Source organism: Arachis hypogaea, chromosome 2, assembly GCF_003086295.3.
Source record: "Arachis hypogaea cultivar Tifrunner chromosome 2, arahy.Tifrunner.gnm2.J5K5, whole genome shotgun sequence".
Taxonomy (NCBI): domain Eukaryota; kingdom Viridiplantae; phylum Streptophyta; class Magnoliopsida; order Fabales; family Fabaceae; genus Arachis; species Arachis hypogaea.
In genome coordinates, this window is record NC_092037.1 from 46,809,529 (window position 1) to 46,832,170 (window position 22,642).

Below are 22,642 nucleotides of genomic sequence, written 5' to 3' on the forward strand. Positions count from 1 at the left end.
GTGACAGTGCGCAAAAGGATCAATGGATCTTATTCCGACACAAGTGAGAACCGACAGATGATTAGCCCTGCGGTGAGAACCGTAGCCAGACCATTTTCACTAAGAGGACGGATGGTAGCCATTGACGACAGTGATCCACCAACTTACAGCTTGCCATGGAAGGGACTGCGCATGATTGGATGGAAGCAATAGGGAATCAGAGGTTTAGAAGCAACAAAGCATCTCCAAACGCTTATCTGAAATTCCCACCAATGAATTACATAAGTATCTCTATTTTATTTTATGTTTTATTTATCTGTTAATTATCAAAACCTTATAACCATTTGAATCCGCCTGACTGAGATTTACAAGATGACCATAGCTTGCTTCAAGCCGACAATCTCCGTGGGATCGACCCTTACTCACGTAAGGTATTACTTGGACGACCCAGTGCACTTGCTGGTTAGTTGTGCGGAGTTGTGAAAAGTGTGATCACAATTTCGTGCAGCACGTTTTTGGCGCCGTTGCCGGAGATTGTTCGAGTTTGGACAACTGACGGTTCATCTTGTTGCTTAGATTAGGTAACCTGCTTTCTTGTTTCAGCCTTTATTTTCTTTTCAAAAAGTCTTTTTTTCTTAAAAAATTTAATACAAAAAAAATTTAATAAAATCATAAAACCAAAAAAAATTTGTGTTTCTTGTTTGAGTCTAGTGTCAAATTTTAAGTTTGGTGTCAACTGCATGTTTTTAATTTTTCTTAGATTTTCAAAAATTCATGCATTGTGTTCTTCTTTGATCTTCAAGTTGTTCTTGATGATTTTTCTTGTTTGATCTTTAACTTTTCTTGTTTTGTGTCTTTTCTTGTTTTTCTTGTGCATTTTCGAATTGTTAGTGTCCCTAGTACAAATGTTTTTAAGTTTGGTGTCTTGCATGTCTTTCTTTTCTTAAAAATGTTCAAAAATATGCTCTTGATGTTCATCATGATCTTCAAAGTGTTCTTGATGTTCATCTTGACATTCAAAGTGTTCTTGCATGCATTATTTGTTTTGATCTTAAATTTTTATGTTTTGCTTCATTTTGTTGTTTTTCTCTTTCCTCATTAAAAATTCAAAAGTAAAAAAAATATATTTTCCTTATTCTTCTCATAATTTTCGAAATTTTGAGTTGACTTGGTCAAAAATTTTAAAATTTAGTTGTTTCTTGTTAGTCAAATCAAAATTTCAATTTAAATACTTTATCTTTTCAAATCTTTTTCAAAATCAATTCTTTTTCATTTTTTTATGATTTTCGAATTTCATTCTTAAAATTTTTCAAAATCTTTTTCATTTTTCTTTTAATGTTTTCGAAAATTTTAAAACTAATTTTTCAAAAATCTTTTTCTTAATTTTATTTCATATTTTCGAAAATCCTTGCTAACAATTAATGTTTTGATTCAAAAATTTCAAGTTTGTCACTTTCTTGTTAAGAAAGGTTCAATCTTTGAATTCTAGAATCATATCTTTTAAATTTCTTGTTAGTCAAGTCATCAACTTTAATTTTAAAAATCAAATCTTTTAATTTCTTTTTCAATTCTTTTTCAAAATAAATTTCAATCATATCTTTTTAAAATTTCAATTTCAAAATCTTTTTCTAACTTCTTATCTTTTCAAAATTTATTTTCAAATCTTTTTCAACTAACTACTTGACTTATTTGTTTTAATTTTTTTTAAAAAAAGTTTACTATTTCTTATCTTTTTCAAAACCATCTAACTACTTTTCCACTTCTAATTTTCGAAAATTACTAACCACCTTTTCAAAAACTTTTTAATTAACTAATTGTTTTAGTTTTTAATTTTTGTGTATTTTTTTTCAAAATTTCGAAACTAAATTAATTAATTAAATAAAAATAAAAATATTTTTCTTTTGCCTCTTCTTAAAATTCGAATACTCTCTCTCTCATCTCTTTCTATTTATTTTATTTATTTACTAACATTTCTCTTCTACTCATCTAATAATTCGAACCCTCTCCCTCTCTCTATGTTCAAATTCTTCTTATTCTCTCTCTACCTCATTTTTCTATTCTTCTTTTCCTCTGACACATAAAGGAATCTCTATACTTTGACATAGAGGATTCCACTACTCTCTTTGTTCTCTTCTTTTTCATATGAGCTGGAACAGGGATAAAGACATTCTTGTTGAAGCTGATCCTGAGCTTGAAAGGACTCTGAAGAGAAAGCTAAGAGAAGCTAAAGCACAACACTCTGGAGAGGACCTTACAGTAAATTTCAAAAAAGAGGCAGACATGGTAGCTGAACCTGAGAACAATGGTGGAGATGCAAGGAAGATGCTTGGTGACTTTACTGCACCAACTTCTAACTTCTATGGAAGAAGCATCTCAATTCCTGCAATTGGAGCAAACAACTTTGAGCTTAAGCCTCAATTAGTTTCTCTAATGCAGCAGAATTGCAAGTTTCATGGACTTCCATTGGAAGGTCCTCATAGTTCTTAGTGAAATTCTTACAAATCTATGACACTGTTAAGACCAATGAGGTTGATCTCGAAGTCTACAGACTTATGCTTTTCTCCTTTGCTATAAGAGACAGAGCTTGGATATGGATGGACTCACAACCTAGAGAAGGCCTAAACTCTTGGGAAGAGTTGGTCAATGCTTTCTTGGCCAAATTCTTTCCACCTCAAAAGATGAGCAAGCTTAGAGTGGAAGTCCAAACCTTCAGACAGAAGGAAGGTGAATCCTTCTATGAAGCTTGGGAAAGATACAAGTAATTGATCAGAAGGTGTCCTTCTAACATGCTTTCAGAATGGAACATCTTAGGTATATTCTATGATGGTCTATATGAATTGTCCAAGATGTCATTAGATCACTCTGCTGGTGGATCTCTTCATCTGAAGAAAACCCCTGCAGAAGCCGAGGAACTCATTGAGATGGTTGCAAATTACCAGTTTATGTACACTTCTGAAAGAAATCCTGTGAATAATAGGATGACTCAGAAGAAATGAGTTCTTGAGATTGATACTCTGAATGCCATATTGGCTCAGAACAAAATATTGACTTAGCAAGTCAACATGATTTCTCAGAATCTAATTGGATTATAAGCTGCATCCAGCAGTACTAAACAAGCCTCATCTGAAGGAGAAGCTTATGACCCTGAGAATCCTGCAATAGAAGAGGTGAATTACATGGGAGAATCCTATGGAAATACCTATAATCCTTCATGGAGAAATCATCCAAATTTCTCATGGAAGGATTAACAGAAGCCTCAACAAGACTTCAATAATAATAATGGTGGGAAAAATAGGTTTGGCAATAGCAAGCCTTTTCCATCATCTTCTCAGCAACAGACAGAGAATTCTAAGCAGAGCCTCTCTGATTTAGCAACCATAGTCTCTGATCTATCTAAGTCCACTATCGGTTTCATGACTGAAACAAGGTCCTCCATCAGAAATTTGGAGGCACAAGTGGGTTAGCTGAGTAAAAGTGTTACTGAAATCCCTCATAATACTCTCCCAAGCAATACAGAAAAGAATCCAAAGAGAGAGTGCAAGGCCATCAATATATCCAAAGTGGCTGAACCTATAGAGGAGGAAGAGGCAGTGATTTCTAGTGAGGAATACCTCAATGGACGTCCACTGACCACTAAGGAATTCCCTAATGAGGAACCAATGGAATCTGAGGCTCATACAGAGACCATAGAGATTCCGCTGAACTTATTGTTGCCATTCATGAGCTCTGATGAGTATTCTTCCTCTGAAGAGGATGAAGATATTGCTGAAGAGCAAGTTGCTTAGTATCTAGGAGCAATCATGAAGCTGAATGCCAAGTTATTTAGTAATGAGACTTGGGAGGATGAACCTCCATTGCTCATCAATGAACCGAATGCTTTTAGTGCAGCAGAAATTACCTTAGAAGAAACCAGATTCTAAAAGGTTATTAATACCTTGTACCATAGGCACCATGACTTTTGAGAAGGCTCTGTGTGACCTGGAGTCAGGTATAAACCTCATGCCACTCTCTGTAATGGAGAAACTAGGGACCTTTGAGGTACAAGCTGCAAGAATCTCACTAGAAATGGCAGACAAATCAATGAAACAGGTTTATGGACTTGTAGATGATGTCATAGTGAAGGTTGAAGGCCTTTACATCCCTGCTGACTTCATAATCCTAGCACTGGGAAGGATGAGGATGAATCCATCATCTTTGGAAGACCCTTCCTAGCCACAACAAGGGCTGTGATTGATGTGGGCAGAGGAGAGTTAGTCCTTCAATTGAATGAGGACTACCTTGTGTTTAAGGCTCAAGGATCTTCTTCTGTAAACATGGAGAAGAATCATGAAAAGCTTCATCCAGTTCTCTCCATACAGAGTCAAGTAGAGCCCCCACATTCAAACTCTAAGTTTGGTATTGGGAGGCCACGATCATACTCTGAGTAACTATGAAGCTCTGTAAGAGCTTACTGTCAAGCTATTGACATTAAAGAAGCACTTATTGGGAGGTAACCCAATCTTATTTATCTACGTTAATTACTTTTTCATTTCATTTTCCATTGTTAGTTTATGTTTTCTTTAGGTTGATGACTATGTGGAGTCATAAAAACAGCTGCAGAATTAAAGTAGAATAAAAATAGCATCAAAAATAACACACCCTGGAGGACAGGCTTATTGGCGTTTAAACGCCAGTAAGGATAGCAGAATGGGTGTTTAACGCCCAGTCTGGCAGCATTCTGGGCGTTAAACACCAGAATTGGCAGACAGATTGGTGTTTAACGCCAGAAAAGGGTGTCTGGCTGGTGTTAAACGCCAGAAAGGGGCATCAGCCTGGCGTTTAACGCCAGGAAAGGCAGTAGAGCTGACGTTAAACGCCAGAAATGGCACACAGAGGGCATTTAAATGCCAGAAAAATGAAGGGACCAAAATTCTTTGACACCCCAGGATCTGTGAACCCCACAGGATCCCCACCTACCCCAACTCTTTTTCTCTCATTTTCACACCTTTCCATAACACTCTTCCCCAAAATAACCTCCACCAATCACCTCTATTTCTCCTCCAAAACCATCATACAACCCACCTACCCCCACCCATTCAAATTCAAACCATCTCCCTCCCAAACCCAACCCCTATTACAAGAATTCCCTCTCCACTCCACTCCTATACAAGCCCCTCATCACTCCTTCATTTTCACACATCATAACCACCTAAAACCCCCCTTGGCTGAACCATTCACACCCTCGATTTCCTCCATCTTTTCTTCCTCTAATCATTTCTTTCATCTTTTGCTCGAGGACGAGAAAACCTTTTAAGTTTGGTATGAAAAAAAGCTCTGTTTTTTGTTTTTCCATAACCATTAATGGCACCTAAGGCCAGAGAAACCTCTAGGAAGAGGAAAGGGAAGGCAGTTGCTTCCAACTCTGAGTCATGGGAGATGCAGAGATTCATCTCAAAAGCCCATCACTAGAAAGAGGATGGAGCAAACAAGAGAGCCCACTCATAGACCTCAACAAGAGCATGAGGAAGTCCCTCATCAAGAAATCCCTGAGATGCCTCAAGGGATGCACTTCCCTCCACACAACTATTGGGAGCAACTCAACACCTCTTTAGGAGAATTGAGTTCCAACATGGAGCAACTGAGACTGGAGCACCAAGAGCACTCCATCATCCTCCATGAAATCAGAGAAGATCAAAGAGCCATGAGGGAGGAGCAAGAAAGGCAAGGAAGAGATATTGAGGAGCTAAAGCACTCCATAGGATCTTCAAGAGGAAGAATTAGCTGCCGTCACTAATGTGGACCCGTTCTTTAATCTCCTTGTTCTTATTTTTCTATTTTTTGGTTTTTATGCTTTATGTTTTATCTTTGTGTCTTTATTACATGATCATTAGTGTCTAGTGTCTATGCCTTGAAGCTATGAATGTCCCCTGAATCCTTCACCTTTCTTAAATGAAAAATGTTTCTAATTGCAAAAGAATAAGAAGTACATGAATTTTGAATTCTATCTTGAAATTAGTTTAATTATTTTGATGTGGTGGCAATACTTTTTGTTTTCTGAATGAATGCTTGAACAGTGCATATTATTTATAGTGAAGTTTATGAATGTTAAAATTGTTGGCTCTTGAAAGAATAATGAAAAAAGAGAAATGTTACTGATAATCTGAAAAATCATAAAATTGATTCTTGAAGCAAGAAAAAGCAGTGAAAAATATAAAGATTGCTAAAAAAGATAAAGAAAAAGAAAGAAAAAGAAAAAGCAAGCAGAAAAAAGCCAATAGCCTTTTAAACTAAAAGGCAAGGGTAAAGAGGATCCAAGGCTTTGAGCATTAATGGATAGGAGGGCCTAAAGGAGTAAAATCCTGGCCTAAGCAGCTAAATCAGGTTGTCCCTAACCATGTGCTTGTGTCATGAAGATCTAGATGAAAAGCATGAGACTGAGTGGTTAAAGTCGTGATCCAAAGCAGAAAGAGTGTGCTTAAAAACTCTGGACACCTCTAACTGGGGACTCTAGCAAAACTGAGTCACAATCTGAAAAGGTTCACCTAGTTATGTGTTTGTGGCATTTATGTATCCGGTGGTGATACTGGAAAACAAGATGCTTAGGGTCACGGCCAAGACTCATAAGTAGCCGTGTTCAAGAATCAACATACTGAACTAGGAGAATCAATAACACTATCTAAATTCTGAGTTCCTATGGATGCCAATCATTCTGAATTTCAAAGGATAAAGTGAGATGCCAAAATTGTTCAGAAGCAAAAACCTACAAGTCCCGCTCATCTAATTTGAACTAAGCTTCATTGATGTTTTGGAATTTATTGTATATTCTCTTCTTTTTATCCTATTTTGTTTTTAGTTGCTTGGGGAGAAGATATAATTTAAGTTTGGTGTTGTGATGAGCCGATAATTTATACGCGTTTTGGCATTATTTTTAGGTAGTTTTTAGTATGTTTTAGTTACTTTTTAGTATATTTTAATTCGTTTTTATGCAAAATTCACATTTCTCAACTTTACTATGAGTTTGTGTGTTTTTCTTTGATTTCATGTATTTTCTGGCTAAAATTGAGGGACCAAAGCAAAAATCTGATTTAGAGGCTAAGAAATGATTGCAGATGCTGTTGGATTTTGACCTCCATGCACTCAAAGTGGATTTTCTGGAGCTATAGAAGCCCAATTGGCGCGCTCTTAATTTCTTTGGAAAGTAGACATCTTGGGCTTTCCAGCAATGTATAATAGTCTATACTTTGCCTGATATTTGATGGCCCAAACTGGCGTCCAAACGCCCACTAGAGACCCTTTTCTGGCGTAAAATGCCGAAACTAACACCAAAGCCAGAGTTAAACTCCAAGGATGGCCTATGCACATGAAAGCTTCAAGGATCAGCCCAAACACAAACCAAGTGGGCTCTAGAAGTGGATTTCTGCACTATCTACTCATTTCCTGTAAACCTAGTTTACTAATTTAGTATAAATAGCACTTTTTACTATTGTATTCGTGTCTTTGACCTTTTGGGAGTTCTTTAAACCCTTTTTGGAGGCTGGCCATTCGGCCATGCCTAGACCATTTTGTTCTTATGTATTTTCAATGGTGGAGTTTCTACACCTCATAGATTAAGGTGAGGAGCTCTGCTGTTCCTCATGAATTAATGCAAGTACTATTGTTTTTCTTTCAATTCACGCCTACTTCTAATCCAAGATATACTCTCGTACTTAATTCAGTTAAGTCAAACTGAAGGGGTGACCCGTGACAATCACACACTATCTTTAGTACTCACTTAGCAATGATCCGCGTGCCTAACAACCACAAGCGGTCTATATGATGTTTAACGTAGTCATTGGACGCCAGCTGGAGTATATTCTCTTGGGTCTCTGATCCATGCGTTTGACTAGTATCTCCTGACAACAGAGCATTCAAATCAGTGAGATTAGAACCTTCATGGTATAGGCTAGAAACAATTGGCAGTATTCCTGATATCTGAAAAGTCTAACCTTGTTTGTGGTATTCCGAGTAGGATCTAGAGGGGATGACTGTGACGAGCTTCAAACTCGCGACTGTTGAGCGCAGTGACAGTGCGCAAAAGGATCAATGGATCTTATTCCAACACAAGTGAGAACCAATAGATGATTAGCCCTGCGGTGAGAACCGTAACCAGACCATTTTCACTGAGAGGATGGATGGTAGCCATTGACGACGGTGATCCACCAACTTACAGATTGCCATGGAAGGGAGTGCGCATGATTGGATGGAAGCAATAGGGAAGCAGAGGTTTAGAAGCAACAAAGTATCTCTAAACGCTTATCTAAAATTCCCACCAATGAATTACATAAGTATCTCTATTTTATTTCATGTTTTATTTATCTGTTAATTATCAAAACCTTATAACCATTTGAATCCGCCTGACTGAGATTTTCAAAATGACCATAGCTTGTTTCAAGCTGACAATCTCCGTGGAATCGACCCTTACTCACGTAAGGTATTACTTGGACGACCCAGTGCACTTGCTGGTTAGTTGTGCAGAGTTGTGAAAAGTGTGATCATAATTTCCTGCACCAGCTAGCATTGAACGCCACCAGGGGGCTGCATGGGCGTTGAATGCCCAAGAAGGAGTAAAGGACTGGTGTTGAACGCCACAAGGGGAGCTCCATGGGCGTTCAACGCCCATATGAGGGCAAGCTTAGGACCAAATGTTGGTCCCCTAGGGGTGTTCCATCCCCAGTCTTGGAGTTGAACGCCCAGGAGGTAGGTAAGCCATCCATTCAAATTTTCATGGAAGGGAAGGAGGGGTTGACTTAGTCAAACCATATCTTTTCAAAACCATATCTTTTCAACAATCTTTTCCTCAAATCATTATCTATTTTAATTTAAATTGAATTCAAACCATATCTCTTTCAATAACTTAATTTCCAATCTTATCTTTTCAAATCAAATCTCTTTCAATTCAATTCTTTTTCAAATCTTTTTAATATTTTATCTTTCCTATCTTTTCTTTATGAATATCACCTCTTTCTATATAATCTTCTTTCAAATCTTTTTCAAATCTTTCTTTACTCAACTTAATTTTCAATCATATCTTGTTCTCTCTTCAATCATTCTTTAAAATATCAAAATTGATTATCCTTTCCCCTTTTATAAAGACCCAGCCTTCCTCCCTCTTCTTTCACATTCGAATCCTACTCTCCCCTTCATGCCCTACTTCCTCTTTCCCATGTCCTCTCTTCTTCTCATCTTTGCTCGAGACGAGCAAATCTTTTAAATTTAGTGTGGCACAAGTGTTGCTCTTTCAATTATTTACAATCCATGGCCCCAAGGAGTGGAAGATCTAAATCAAAAAATGAGAAAGAAAGTGCCCCAACAACAATACCTATAAACCTTACAAATTCTACTCCAAGCTTCATGAAGACCATTACTATGAAGTAATGTGTAAAAAGTCTGTGATTCCGAAAGTCAAGTTTGACTTGAAAGAAGATGAATACTCGAAAATCCAAGAACAGATTCAAAAGAGGGGTTCGAAAATTCTGGCCAACCCCACAACCAATGTTGGAATAGTACGCATCCGTGAGTTTTTTGTAAATCTATGGATGATAGGCAAACAAAACAAAGAGGGACGGGGATTCCATACATGGCGCACCATGGTTTGAGGAAAGACTCTACATTTCAATCTAGATAAGGTGAGGGAAATTTTCAAATTACCCCCATAAAAGGATGACCCTGACTCCTTTAATAGGAGGGTGCTAGCCAAACTAAGGCTAGATTAAGTCCTTGAAGACATATGTCTGCCCAGAACTCAGTGGATCAATGATAAGAAAGGTAAACCAAACCAACTGAGGAGAATGGATCTCAAGCCAGTTGCTAGAGGATGGTTGGACTTCATTGGGCATTCCATACTCCCCACTAGCAACCGTTCCGAAGTTACCATAAGGAGAGATGTGATGATTCATTGCATCATGTTAGGCAATGAGGTAGAAGTTCAGCAAATAATCCCCTGTGAACTATACAAGTTTGCAAATAAGACCTCCACTCAAGCCATGCTGGCTTTTCCAAACCTTGTCTCTCGCTTGTGTAATGAGGCAAGAGTCCTAATTGACAAAGACACGGGTATCCCAGTGGACAACCCAACTACCAAGGAGAGTATGGGGAGCACCAGGGGCCAGGACTAGACAAGATTCAGCAAGTAGTCGAACCTCCTAAGAGGAAGGCGCCTAAACCACCTTAAGAGCAGAGTATCCCTCAAATTGAATATTGGACTCAACTAGCGGTATCCGTTTAATAGTTGCAAGCCACTATGGACCAATTGAGAGAGGAGCAAAAGAACCAGTCTTCCATGTTACAGAAGCTGATTGAAGAACATGAGAAGCATGTGCGAGCATTAGAAGAGCAGAAGCACCAGAAAGTAGTTTCTGAAGAAGGCAATGACCACCATGATTAAGGTGGTTAAGTTTTGTCCCTATCTTGTGCCTATTCTAATTCCTGTTTCTCATATCTAAGATTACATGATCACTAGTAGGATTTTTTATTTTTATTTTATTTTCCAGTAATTAATTTTTAATTTCTGGAAATTAAGTATGAGATATTCCACTTGTCATTTCATTAAATTTAAATAAAATTTTATTTTCTTTTAAGAAGCGGTAAAATATAAAACTTCTTGAGTTGATTATAATGAGTTCCCTCTAATTCAAAAGTGGTAGCATTGTATTTACTCTCTGAATGTATGAATTAACTGTGCACAATGGTCTTGAAGTTGAGAGCATTGGCTCTTGGAGGAACAGTGAATTTGAAGAAATATTATTGGTTATCAAAAAAATCCAAATTATTTATATTCTTGAAGCAAAAGGAACAACATTCCTATTCAATATATATATATATATATATATATATATATATATATATATATATATATATATATATATATATATATATATATATATATATATATATATATATATATATATATTATTTTCAATTCATGAAAACCAATTAAAAGATCCAAGACTTTGAGCATCAATGGTTAGGAAGGTTAAAAAGTAACCTAAAAAAAAGCTCAATTGAGTTGTTATCCCTAACTAAATGCTTGTGGTATGAAGGTTTCAAGTGAAAAGCTTGAGACTGAGCAGTTAAAGTCGTGATCCAAAGCAAAAGAGTACGCTTAAGAACTCTGGGCACCACTGACTGAGAATTTAAGCAAAGCTAAATTTGAATCCTAAGGGTTCCCCAGTTAAATGCCAGTTATGTTTATGTATCCTGTGGTAATACGGGAAAACATAACGTCACGGCTAGGCTCAAAAAGGTGCAAAGCACCTAAAGGAAGCTGTGTTCAAGAATAAAGAAGAGCTTAAGGAAGACAACTAACAATATCATCTAGATTCCAAATCTAAGAGAAGTCAATGCCTCTAAACTTCAAAGAAAAATGAAATGCCAAAACTGTTCAGAAGTAAAGAGTTATTAGTCCCATTCAATACTTGGAATTGAGCTTCATTGAAAAACTTTAAGACATTGTATTTTTCTCTTCTTTTTAGTACTACCTGTTTTTAGTAGCTTAAGTACAAGCAACAGTTTAAGTTTGGTGTTCTGATGAGCGGATATTTTATATGCTTTTTGATGCTATTTTCCTAGCGTTTTTAGTATACTTTGTTAAGTTTTATTATTATTTAGTAGGTTTTGATGAAAATTTTATTTTTTGGATGCTACTTTGAGATTTTATTTTTTTATTATTATTTTAGATGAATTTTGAATGAATTTGGCAAGTTGTGGAAAAGTCTGATTCTGAGGCAAGAAAAGCATAGCAGATGCTATCAGATTCTGACCTCCATGCATTCAAACGAACATTTCTGGAGCTGCAGAGGTTCAAATGATGCGTTATCAATGGCGTTGGAAAGCTATACTTTCCAGAAATATATAATGGTCTATACTTTTTTTTTTAATTGGACTGCCCAAAATGGGCGTTGAACGCCCAAACTACCCCCTTTCTAGCATTCAACGCCCCAAGGGGACTCAAGCTAGCGTTGAACTCCCAAATCCAGCATTCAACTTCCCAAGGGGAGGAAGGAAGCAGCATGGACACTCCCTAGTGGGCGTCCAATGCCCACTCCTTTAAGTTAGAAGCCAAGCTCAGCTCAAATATTCACCAAGTGGGCCCAGAAGTGGATTTTCGCACCTTTAGTCTAGTTTATTTCATTCTTGTAATTTCTAATTATAATTAATGTCTCTTTAGGTTTAGTATTAGTATATATAAGGGAAGATCACCATTGTTTAGAATCTTCTCCACCACATTCGAACTACACACTTTATTCTCTGTACAGTATGAGCAACTAAACCTCCTAGGTTAAGGTTAGGAGCTCCGCTGATTCCTAGGGACTAATGCAATTACTTTTCTACTTCAATCTATGTTTGATTCTATTCTATGATGCATTGTCATTCTTCATACTTATGAAGCTTGAGAATGCATCATAGGTTTCAACAAGATATCTGGGCTAATTGGGTTATGTGACATAAAACCTCGTTAGTCAAGGGAAATTGAGGTTCCTATGGCTCAAAGGGCTAGAATCATAAAAGCGTTAGTCTCTGATCTGGAAGTTTCGACCTTGTCTATGGCATTTTGAGTAGGATCACAAGAGATTGAATTGCACGCACTTCACCCTCTCCCAGATTGATTTAGTCCGTTCAGATGTTTGGTTTGGACATGAGGAGATTAATGACTGATGAGCGGATAATTTATACGCTTTTGGCATTGTTTTTAGGTAGTATTTAGTAGGATCTAGCTACTTTTAGGGATGTTTTTATTAGTTTCAATGAAAAATTCACATTTCTAGACTTTACTATGAGTTTGTGTGTTTTTCTGTGATTTCAGGTATTTTCTGGCTGAAATTGAGGGATCTGAGCAAAAATCTGATTCAGGCTAAAAAAGGACTACTGATGCTGTTGCATTCTGACCTCCCTGCACTCAAAATGGATTTTCTGGAGCTACATAACTCCAAATGGCACGCTTTCAACTATTTTGGAAAATAGACATCCAAATCTTTTCAGAAATATATAATAGTCTACACTTTATTTGAGTTTAGATGACGCAAATTGGCATTCAACGCCAGTTCCATGCTGTATTCTGGAGTAAAATGCTAGAAACATGTCACAAACCAGAGTTAAACACCAAAAACACGTTACAACTTGGCGTTTAACTCCAAGAGAAACCTCTGCACGTGTAAAGCTCAAGCTCAGCCCAGGCACACACCAAAGTGGGCCCCGAAAGTGGATTTCTGCACGTACACTTATTTCTATAAACCCTAGTAGCTAGTTTAGTATAAATAGAACTTTTAACTATTGTACTAGGCGTCTTGTCTTTTGATTAGTCTTTGACCATTCGGTCTTTTGATCATTCATGGGGGCTGGCCATTCGGCTATGCCTGGACCATCACTTATGTATTTTCAACGGTGGAGTTTCTACACACCATAGATAAAGGTGTGGAGCTCTGCTGTACCTCGAGAATTAATGCAATTACTATTGTTCTTCTATTCAATTCAAGTTTATTCTTACTCTAAGATATTCCCTGCACTGCAACCTGATGGATGTGATGATCCGTGACACTCATCATCATCCATCCTTATGAACGCGTGATTGACAACCATTTCCGTTCTACCTTAGATCGAGCGCATATCTCTTGGAATTCTTAATCAGAATCTTCGTGGTATAAGCCAGAATTATTGGCGGCCATTCTTGAGAATCCGAAAGGTCTAAACCTTGTCTGTGGTATTCCGAGTAGGATTCAGGGATTGAATGATTGTGACAAGCTTCAAACTCGCGATTGTTGGGCGTAGTGACAGACGCAAAAGAATCAATGGATTCTATCCCGACATGATTGAGAACCGACAAATGATTAGCCGTGCTGTGACAAGAGCATTTGGACCATTTTCACTGAGAGGATGGCAAGTAGCCATTAACAACAGTGATGCCCTACATACAGCTTGCCATGGAAAGGAGTAAGAAGGATTGAAGGAAGGCAGTAAGAAAGCAGATATTCAAAAGGGACAAAACATCTCCATACACTTATCTAAAATTCTCACCAATGATTTACATAAGTATTTTTATCTTTATTTTCTGTTTATTTATCCTTATATTCGAAAACCATTATTACCATTTGAATCCACCTGACTGAGATTTATAAGATGACCATAGCTTGCTTCATACCAACAATCTACGTGGGATCGACCCTTACTCACCTAAGGTTTATTACTTGGCCGACCCAGTGCACTTGCTGGTTAGTTGTGCGAAGTTGTGAAGAATGTGAGTGAACCATAGTAGTGTGCACCAAGTTTTTGGAGCCATTGCTAAGAATTATTCGAGTTATGAAAAGAGTTCATCACAATTTTACCTATCAAGTTTTTGGCGCCATTGCGGGGGATTGTTTGAGTTTGGACAACTAACGATTCATCTTGTTGCTCAGATTAGGTAATTTTCTTCTTATTTTCTTTTCAAAAAGTTTTCAAAAATCTTTCAAAAAATTTTTATTTGTTTTCATTTTTCCAAAAATTAATTTTTGAAAAAAAATCCAAAAAAATTTAATAAAATCATAAAAACCAAAAATATTTTGTGTTTCTTGTTTGAGTCTAGTGTCAATTTTTAAGTTTGGTGTCAATTGCATGTCTTTAAAAATTTGTGCATTTTTCGAAAACTCATGCATGGTGTTCTTCATGATCTTCAAGTTGTTCTTGGTAAGTCTTCTTGTTTAATCTTGATATTTTCTTGTTTTGTGTTTTTTGTTGTTTCTCATATGCATTTTTGAATTCTTAGTATCTAAATATGAAAAATTCCTAAGTTTGGTCTCTTGCATTTTTTTCGTTTCTTGAAAATTTTTCAAAAATAAGTCTTGATGTTCATCTTGATCTTCAAAGTGTTCTTGGTGTTCATCTTGACATTCATAGTGTTCTTGCATGCATTAAGTGTTTTGATCCAAAATTTTCATGTTTTGGGTCATATTTGTGTTTTTCTCTCTCCTCATTAAAAATTCAAAAATAAAAAAATATATCTTTTCCTTATTTTTCTCCTAATTTTCGAAAATTTGAGTTGACTTAGTCAAAAAATTTTAAAACTTAGCTATTTCTTATAAGTCAAGTCAAATTTTTAATTTTAAAAATCCTATCTTTTCAAAATCTTTTTCAAAAATCAAATCTTTTTCATTTTTTATTTTCGAAAATTTTTAAAATTTATTTTCAAAATCTTTTTCTTATCTTTATTTCAAAATTTCGAAAACTTTACTAACAATTAATGTGATTGATTCAAAAATTTGAAGTTTGTTATTTTCTTGTTAAGAGAGGTTCAATCTTTAAATTCTAGAGTCATATCTTTTAGTTTCTTGTTAGTCAAGTAATCAATTTTAATTTTAAAAATCAAATCTTTTCCAAAATATCTTTTTCAATCATATCTTTTCAAAATATCTTTTTTTAGTAATATCTTTTTCAAAATTGATTTCAAAAATCTTTTCTAACTTCTTATCTTTTCAAATTTGATTTTCAAATCTTTTTCAACTAACTAATTGACTTTTTGTTTGTTTCTTATCTTTTTCAAAACCACCTAACTACTCTTCCCTCTCTTTAATTTTCGAAAATCATCTCCTTCTTTTTCAAAATTCTTTTAATTAACTAATTCTTTTAAATTTTAATTTTATCTTACCTCTTCTCTTAATTTTCGAATTCTAACTATAATTTAAAATAAAAACAAAAATATTCTCTTTTTCCTTTTTAATTAATTTTCGAAATTCTCTCCTTCTCATCTCCTTCTATTTATCTATTTATCTACTAACACTTCTCTTCTACTCAAAATTCGAACCCTATTTTCTCCTCTGTGTTCGAATTTTTCTCTTCTCTTGTTTTATTCTCTTATTCTTCTACTCACATAAAGGAATCTCTATACTGTGACATAGAGGATTCCTCTTCCTTTTCTGTCTCTTCTTTTTCATATGAGCAGGAGCAAGGACAAGGACATTCTTGTTGAAGCAGATCCTGAACCTGAAAGGACTCTGAAGAAGAAGCTAAGAGAAGCTAAAGCACAACAATCCAGAAAAAACCTTACAGAGAATCTCGAAAAAGAGAGAGATATGGCCAAACCCAATAACAATGGTGGAGGCGCAAGGAGGATTCTTGGTGATTATACTACACCTACTTCCAACTTTTATGGAAGAAGCATCTCAATCCCTGCCTTTGGAGCAAATAATTTTGAGTTGAAGCCTCAACTAGTTGCTCTAATGCAACAGAATTGCAAGTTTCATGGACTTCCATCAGAAGATCCCTACTAGTTTTTAACTAAGTTCTTGCATATCTGTGAGACTGTTAAGACTAATGGAGTAGATCTTGAAGTCTATAGGCTTATGCTTTTCCCTTTTGCTGTAAGAGACAAAGCTAGAACATGGTTGGACTCACAACCTAAAGATAGCCTGGACTCTTGGGATAAGCTGGTCATGGCCTTCTTGGCCAAGTTCTTTCCTCCTCAAGAGCTGAGCAATGTTAGAGTAGATGTTCAGACCTTCAAGCAAAAAGATGGTGAATCCCTCTATGAAGCTTGGGAAAGATACAAGCAGATGACCAAAAAGTGTCCTTCGGACATGCTTTCAGAGTGGACCATTCTGGATATATTCTATTATGGTCTATCTGAGTTCTCTAAGATATCACTGGACCATTCTGCAGGTGGATCCATTCACCTAAAGAAAACGCCTGCAGAAGCTCAAGAACCTATTGAAATGGTTGCAAACAACCAATTCATGTACACTTCTGAGAGGAATCCTATGAGTAATGGGACGCCTCAGAGGAAGGGAGTTCTTGAAATTGAAGCTCTGAATGCCATATTGGCTCAGAACAAAATGTTGACTCAGCAAGTTAATATAATTTCTCAAAGTCTGAATGGATGGCAAAATGCATCCAATAGTACTAAAGAGGCATCTTCTGAAGAAGAAGCTTATGATCCTGAGAACCCTGCAATGGCATAGGTAAATTACATGGGTAAACCTTATAGAAACACCTATAATTTCTCATGGAAAAATCATCCAAATTTCTCATGGAAGGATCAACAAAAGCTTGAACAAGGCTTTAATAATGGTGGAAGAAACAGGCTTAGCAATAGCAAGCCTTTTCCATCATCTTCTCAGCAACAAATAGAGAATTCTGAGCAGAGCCCCTCTAGCTTAGCAAACATAGTCTCTGATCTATCTAAGGCCACTTTAAGTTTCATGAGTGAAACAAGGTCCTCCATTAGAAATTTGGAGGCACAAGTGGGTCAGCTGAGTAAGAAAATCACCGAAACTCCTCCTAGTGCTCTCCCAAGCAATACAGAAGAGAATCCAAAAAGAGAGTGCAAGGCCATTGATATAATCAATATGGCCGAATGCACAAAGGAGGAGAAGGACGTGAATCCCAGTGAGGAAGACCTCCTAGGACGTCCTCTGAACAAAAAGGAGTTCCAAACTGAGGAACCTAAGGAATATGAGGCTCACCTAGAGACCATAGAGATTTCATTAAACCTCCTTTTGCCATTCATGAGCTCTGAGAACTATTCTTCCTCTGAAGAGGATGAAGATGTAACTGAAGAGCAAGTTGCTCAATATCTAGGAGCCATCATGAAGCTGAATGCCAAGTTGTTTGGTAATGAGACTTGGAAAGGTGAACCTCCCTTGCTCATTAGTGAACTAGATACATGGGTTCAGCAAACTCTACCTCAAAAGAAACAAGATCCTAGTAAATTCTTAATACCCTGTACCATAGGCACCATGACCTTTGAGAAGGCTCTATGTGATCTGGGGTCAGGTATAAATCTTATGCCACTCTCTGTAATAGAGAAGCTGTGGATCTTTGAGGTACAAGCTGTAAGAATCTCATTAGAGATGGCAGATAAGTCAATAAAACAGGCTTATGGATTGGTAGAGGACATGTTAGTGAAGGTTAAAGGCCTTTACATCCCTGTTAATTTCATAATCCTAGACACTGGGAAGGAGGAGGATGAATGCATCATCCTTGGAAGACCCTTCCTAGCCATAGCAGGAGCTGTGATTGATGTTGACAGAGGTGAACTAGTCCTTCAATTGAATGGGGACTACCTTGTGTTTAAAGCTCAAGGTTATCCTTCTGTAAACATAGAGAGGAAGCATGAAAAGCTTCTCTCAATACAGAGTCAAACAAAGCCCCCACAGTCAAACTCTAAGTTTGGTGTTGGGAGGCCACAACCAAACTCTAAGTTTGGTGTTGAACCCCCTCATTCAAACTCTAAGTTTGGTGTTGAGAGGTCCCAACAATGCTCTGAACATCTGTGAAGCTCCAAGAGAGCTCACTGTCAAGCTATTGACATTAAAGAAGTGCTTATTGGGAGGCAACCCAATTTTTATTTATCTATATATTTCTATTGTTCTTTTATGTTTTATTAGGTTTATGATCATGTGGAGTCACAAAACAATTGCAAAAATTAAAAACAGAATCAAAAATAGCAGAAGAAAAAGCACACCCTGGAAGAAGAGATGTCTGGCATTTAAATGCCAGAAAGGTGCATCTGTCTGGCGTTCAACGCCAGAAACAAGCACCAGGCTGGTGTTCAACGCCAGAAACAAGCATTAGGCAGGCGTTGAATGCCAGAAACAAGCTACATTTGGGTGTTTAATACCAGAAACAAGCATCAGTCTGGCGTTAAATGGCAGGATTGCATATAAAGGGCATTTTACACGCCTAAAAGGTGCAGGGATGGGAAATCCTTGACACCTCAGGATCTGTGGATGCCACAGGATCCCTACCTACCTCAACTCACCTTCTCTCTTCTTCACACAATCCAATAACACTCTTCCCCAAACACCCTTCACCAATCACCTCAATCTCTCTTCCCCATCACCTCTCCACCACTCACATCCATCCACTCTTCCCCATAAACCCCACCTACCTTCAAATTCAAAATCTCTTTCCCAGCCAAACCCACCCTAAATGACCAAACCCCACTCCCTCTCCCTCCACTATATAAACTCCTCCATATCTTCTTCTTCTTCTTCTTCTATTCTTTCTTCTCTTGCTCGAGGATGAGCAACATTCTAAGTTTGGTGTGGTAAAAGCATAGCTTTTTTGTTTTTCCACAACCATTTATGGCACCTAAGGCCGGAGAAACCTCTAGAAAGAGGAAAGGGAAGACAAAAGCTTCCACCTCTGAATCATGGGAGATGGAGAGATTCATCTCAAGGGTCTATAGCTCAGTAGTAGAGCATTTGACTACACATCAAGAGAACCCACTCATGGACCTCAACAAGAGCATGAGAAATTCCCTCATCAAGAAATTTCTGAGATACCTCAGGGGATACATTTTCCTTCACACAATTATTGGGAACAACTAAGGATAGGAGCACCAAAATCACTAGGGATCAAGCAACAAAGGCAAGGAAGAGACATAGAGGAGCTCAAGAGCACCTTTGGTTCTTCAAGAGGAAGATGCTACCATCACTAAGATGGACTCATTTCCTTAACTTCCTTGTTTTTATCTCTTTGTTTTTCGGTCTTTAAGCTTCATGTTTGTCTATGTTTGTGTCTTTATTACATTATCATTAGTTTCTAGTGTCTATGTCTTAAGGCTATAAATAATTCCATGAATCCTTCACCTTTCTAAAATGAAAAATGTTTTTAATACAAAAGAACAAGAAGTACATGAGTTTCAAATTCATCGTTGAAATTAGTTTAATTATATTGATGTGGTGACAATACTTTTTGTTTTCTGAATGAATGCTTGAACAGTGCATATTTTTGATCTTGTTGTTTATGAATGTTAAAATTGTTGGCTCTTGAAAGAATGATGAAAAAGAGAAATGTTATTGATGATCTGAAAAATCATAAAATTGATTTTTGAAGCAAGAAAAAGCAGTGAAGAACAAAGCTTGCGGAAAAAAAGTGGCGAAAAAATATATGAAAGAAAGAGAAAAAGAAGCAGAAAAAGCCAATAGCCCTTAAAACCAAAAGGCAAGGGTAAAAAGGATCCAAGGCTTTGAGCATCAATGGATAGGAGGGCCCAAGGAAATAAAATCCAGGCCTAAGCGGCTAAATCATGCTGTCCGTAACCATGTGCTTGTGGCATGCAGGTCCAAGTGAAAAGCTTGAGACTGAGTGGTAAAAGTCGTGATCCAAATCAAAAAGAGTGTGCTTAAGAGCTCTGAACACCTCTAACTGGGGACTTTAGCAAAGCTGAGTCACAATCTGAAAAGGTTCACCCAGTCATGTGTCTGTGGCATTTATGTATCCGGTGGTAATACTAGAAAACAAAGTGCTTAGGGCCACAGCCAATACTCATAAAAGTAGCTGTGTTCAAGAATCAACATACTTAACTAGGAGAATCAATAACACTATCTGAACTCTGAGTTCCTATAGATTCCAAACATTCTATACTTCAAAGGATAAAGTGAGATGCCAAAACTATTCAGAAGCAAATAGCTACAAGTCCCGCTCATCTAATTAGAACTAATATTCATTGATATTTTGAGATTTATAGTATATTCTCTTCTTTTTATCCTATTTGATTTTCAGTTGCTTGGGGACGAGCAAAAATTTAAGTTTGGTGTCGTGATGAGTGGATAATTTATACGCTTTTTGGCATTGTTTTTAGGTAGTTTTTAGTTGGATCTAGCTACTTTTAGTGATGTTTTTATTAGTTTCTATGCAAAATTCACATTTCTAGACTTTACTATGAGTTTGTGTATTTTTCTGTGATTTCAGGTATTTTTTTGCTGAAATTGAGGGACCTGAGCAAAAATCTTATTCAGGCTGAAAAAGGACTGCTGATGTTGTTGGATTCTGACCTCCCTACACTCGAAATGGATTTTCTGAAGCTACATAACTCCAAATGGTGCGCTATCAACTGCGTTGGAAATAGACATCTAGAACTTTCCAGCAATATATAATAGTTCATACTTTATTCAAGTTTAGATGATGCAAATTGGCGTTCAACGCCAGTTTCATGCTGCATTCTGGAGTAAAACGCCAGAAACACGTCACAAACAAGAGTTAAATGCCAAAAACACATTACAACTTGGCGTTTAACTCCAAGAGATGTCTCTGCACGTGTAAAGCTCAAGCTCAGCCCAGGCACACACCAAAGTGAGCCCCGGAAGTGGATTTCTGCACTTAGACTTATTTCTGTAAACCCTAGTAGCTAGTTTAGTATAAATAGAACTTTTAACTATTGTACTAGGCGTTTTGTCTTTTGATTAGTCTTTTACCATTCGGTCTTTTGATCATCCATGGGGGCTGGCCATTCGGCTATGTCTGGACCATCACTTATGTATTTTCAACGGTGGAGTTTCTACACACCATAGATTAAGGTGTGGAGCTCTGCTGTACCTCGAGAATTAGTGCAATTACTATTGTTCTTCTATTCAATTCAAGCTTATTCTTATTCTAAGATATTTGCTGCACTGCAACCTGATGGATGTGATGATCCGTGACACTTATCATCATCCGTCCTTATGAACGCGTGATTGACAACCACTTCCGTTCTACCTTAGATCAAGTGCATATCTCTTGGATTCCTTAATCAGAATCTTCGTGGTATAAGCTAGAATTATTGGCGGCCATTCTTGAGAATCCAGAAGGTCTAAACCTTGTCTGTGGTATTCTGAGTAGGATTCAGGGATTGAATGACTGTGACGAGCTTCAAACTCGCGATTGTTGGGCGTAGTGACAGACGCAAAAGAATCAATGGATTCTATTCCGACATGATCGAGAACGACAGATGATTAGCCGTGCTATGACAAGAGCATTTGGACCATTTTCACTGAGAGGATGGGAAGTAGCCATTGACAACGGTGATGCCTTACATACAGCTTGCCATGGAAAGGAGTAAGAAGGATTGAAGGAAGGCAGTAAGAAAGCAGAGATTCAGAAGAGACAAAGCATCTCCATACACTTATCTGAAATTCTCACCAATGATTTACATAAGTATTTTTATCTTTATTTTCCGTTTATTTATCCTTATATTCGAAGACCATTATTACCATTTGAATCCACCTGACTGAGATTTATAAGATGACCATAGCTTGCTTCATACCAACAATCTCCGTGGGATCGACCCTTACTCATATACGGTTTATTTCTTGGACGACCCAGTGCACTTGCTGGTTAGTTGTGCAAAGTTGTGAAGAATGTGAGTGAACCATAGTAGTGTGCACCAAGTTTTTGGAGCCATTGCTAAGAATTGTTCGAGTTATGAATAGAGTAAATCACAATTTTGCCTACCAATGACCACGACCAATGGCTTAATCACTTACAGCCTTGCCATTGAAGGAATCATTCATTATTGAAGTAGTGAGTATGACTTGTTAATCCAAAAGAAGAAGCATCTCCGAAGGCTTAATTGACTGCTAATTACTATTTCAACATTCTATTGTTATTGCTTGTTTATGCGCCCACAACAAAAAATAACTATCTTTCTATTCATCTGATTAAGATCTACAGGATAACCACAACATGCTCAATCTGGCAATCCTCGTGGTATTCGACTCTCACTCACCCGAGGTATTACTTGGACGACCCGGTGCACTTGCTGGTTCAGTTGTGCGAGTCACAAATTCACGCACCATGCACCAAGCTCTGATGAAATTCCCACAAGTCAAGAGATCTCAAATTTGATCTACATCTTGTAATCTGGGATTCCAAACTTCGTTTTTACACCTATCTTCAAGTTTACTCTTGTGATTCC

The 22,642-nt window shown here is 37.1% G+C and overlaps 2 non-coding genes across 2 annotated transcripts; both read right to left on the reverse strand.

The window, feature by feature from the left end:
• Positions 1–2,663: 2,663 nt before the first annotated feature.
• On the reverse strand, positions 2,664–2,771 carry LOC112765777 (small nucleolar RNA R71). Its single transcript, XR_003183908.1, has one exon. It is a non-coding gene; the product is annotated as a small nucleolar RNA R71 (small nucleolar RNA).
• Positions 2,772–16,439: 13,668 nt separating this feature from the next.
• Positions 16,440–16,548, reverse strand: LOC112765042 (small nucleolar RNA R71). Its single transcript, XR_003183479.1, has one exon. It is a non-coding gene; the product is annotated as a small nucleolar RNA R71 (small nucleolar RNA).
• Between the last annotated feature and the right edge of the window lie 6,094 nt (positions 16,549–22,642).